We start from the raw sequence: 3,105 nt of genomic DNA, 5'->3' as shown, positions 1-3,105 counted from the left end.
ATTATTATTAGACTTTTATGATGTATGTTTTCTTCAATTTAGGATGCAGCGTAGCTATGTTATGTACTTCCATATATTTTTATGTCAACATGAGCTGGAGGAAGGAGGGGTGATAAGTTCTAATTCTTGCAATAATTATTGGTTACTGAAATTCATTGGTGATATATAGATTACGACATGTTAAGTGTTTGCAAAGCTATTGTTGGCTTCATGACTTCGATAGCCATTGAATTGAGAGTCTTGTTGGATGGAGACTCAAAGGTGTAGTGAGTGAACCTTGGGAGTAAAGAAGATATTATTCCTTGTACATCTCTTGGCATCATCCTACTTATGGTTTTTCTTTAAACAAATTATTATATATTGTTTTTGGGTTCTTGTACAATTGCAACTTAGCTGGATATTCTCCTGGTATGTGGGGATGTATGGTCTTATCTCACTTGATTAAATCCAAATAGTTTTGAGATGCTGGTGTGGGTATCCTTGCCTATCAAGACCATAGTTTTAAGGGGCTAGACCAAAGGTTGAGTTTTTGTATTCGTCAATCTATAATATTTTCAGTAATTTGGTATGTATTTCCAGCACTATAAAATAGTTATTCTACTCTATTTTCATAATTCTTTATCATGAATTTGCTAGCTGTCGTGATATCGTCGGATTTGTCAATCATATATTTTTAAGCGTAAGTTTATGGGATTGGGAAGAGTCAAATTATTATAGAAAGTCAGCGGAATGCAAACGGAAAAAAAGTTGTTCTCATCCCTTGCAACCCAGGGTAAGGATATTGATTGGTTGTACACGACTACACGTGCTTTTAAATTAGTCATTTCTTTTTGCTTGTTAAGTTAAAAAGTTATATTAATTAAGTTAATTTAATGTGGAGTGTAGTTTATTTTTGCTTGCTAATTTAAAAATCATATCAAGTGCAAGCCAAGTAATGGCTTGTGTTTGGGTGGAGCAAGAAGTACTGAAGCTCATGCCCCAAACATCAAGAATGTACTAGGCTTAAAAGATAACCATGCCTGGTGAGAATTGTTGATCAAAATTCTGTCACTAGTAGCACCATCCCTTGCCATCTACTAGGCTTAAACAATAACCATGTACGTGCTAGGGTTGTTGTATAGGGTTAAATTTTTTTATTTCTTCTTTGTAGTGGACATTGCATGGGTTTTGATTGTCATTAACTTAACATCCTACCTTGATCTTTTACTCATCCAGATGACAAATTTAGCCCTTAAAGATACATATACACAAGATGAGTTTGATGTTGTTCGACTTCATATTATCAAGTTCAATTCATCCAGCAAAATGGACAGTTTGAACCAGTTGAGGATAACTTTACATCTTAGTCGTTATGTTTAATTGGAACCCCCCCCCCCCCCCTTCTATTTAGGTTTGGACTCTGCTTTCTTTTCCCTTAACTTACACATTTTATTTCCACAAGAACAACTGAAATCAACTTGAAACTAGCTCTAGGAATACATGTATATACACAGAATCTTAGCATTTGTTTATTGCTGCAGGTGAATGCTCAACAAGGGATGACAATTCTTGCACAAATTGAATGACCAGATTATTAACATAATCAATTAGATTACTATTTTAATTTGTACAAGCTAGAACACATAGATTTGAAAGGTTATTTTCTTATTGTACTTGAAGTAATTTGAAATATTAGTCTACAATGGTATTTCATGTTTGGTAGATGTCAATTAATTATTTTCTTTCTTGTTAGTTACCCTATGTTTTACTTTTAAGTTGGATGTTGAATGTTCAAAATTGAACAAGATGGAAAATGGGCTCAAAATCTATTTTGCAGGTTGTTAATTAGGTGGTGTTTTGATTATTGAATTAAATGAGGTTTAATTTAATTTATTTTTTAAAAAAAACATATACTATATACCATAGTTTTATAAGAACAAAGGTATAAGAAGACTATATAAGCCACGGTTGCATCGAAATAGCACATCATACGCACTATTAACCACGGTTTTGAAAAATATAATACCACAAGTTGTTCTTAAACCGTGGTAAATAAGGGGCACTTAATACTATGGTTTTGCTAGAAGTATTTGCCACCCCAAATGATACCACGATTTAGAAAACAGTGGTTAAAGAGTTTTACCACTTTATATATAATAAAGGGTTAATGAGCTTTTATGTAGTAGTGTACATTACGGTCGAAGTTAATTAAGCAATTGAGAATTGGTGAAAAAGTGTGTGCAAATAGTCAACCAACTCCAATAATGATTTACAAAAAGAAAGTGTTACTATTCGTTCTCCAGTTGTTGTTCGTTGTAGAGATCGACCACCATCTAAAATAAGATTGTCGTCATCTCAGATCGACCACCATCTAAAATAAGATTGTCGTCATCTCAGACGAAGAAAGTTGTTCAAAATACAAGTAAAAAGATGGCAAAGGTAGTGTATTTACTGTTTTATGAAAGATGTAAATTAAAATTTTATATTATTATATATTATGTGAAATATAGTTTATTTAAATTGTTAGGAGCAAACAAACATTTCTCTTATGTTACATGTTACACAAGGTTTATCTACCCAAGTTGATGGATCATCTGTTCAAGGTGAAATACAATTTTTTTTCTTTTCTGCCTTTCAGTTTATTAGATTAATTGTTTTTATGCCTTTGACTTTGTTCTCGTATTTCTTCACTGAAAGTTAAATATGACACAAAGGTCGAACCTTTGGCTTTTGAACGTTCTAAAATGCAAGAGAATAAACAACCAGGTAAAGGTAAACATAATTTTATTTTTAATATTACACTTTTATTCTTTTTCTATTTATTTTTTTTATAAAACAAATGTGTTTATACTTCACTTTTCTTTTTGTTTGAAGGTAATTATGGCAATGAAAATGATGAACAAGCAGATACTAAGAAAGTCGTTAAGAAAATGGTAAAGAGAAACATAATAGAGAGCACTAAATTGATCTTAAAAGATGAGGAATTACAACTAACTTTGAGGATATATGACTTATCATATTTAAATCCTATGTTTCGTGATTTTGTGAAGGGATGGTCTCCAGTTAACGGGGATGGGCATTGTGGTTATGCTTCTATAACTGCGTTGATATATAATGATCCATTTG

The sequence above is a fragment of the Coptis chinensis genome, unplaced genomic scaffold (assembly GCF_015680905.1).
Source record: "Coptis chinensis isolate HL-2020 unplaced genomic scaffold, ASM1568090v1 utg15082_pilon_pilon, whole genome shotgun sequence".
NCBI lineage: Eukaryota > Viridiplantae > Streptophyta > Magnoliopsida > Ranunculales > Ranunculaceae > Coptis > Coptis chinensis.
Note: the sequence above shows the minus strand (reverse complement) of the source record.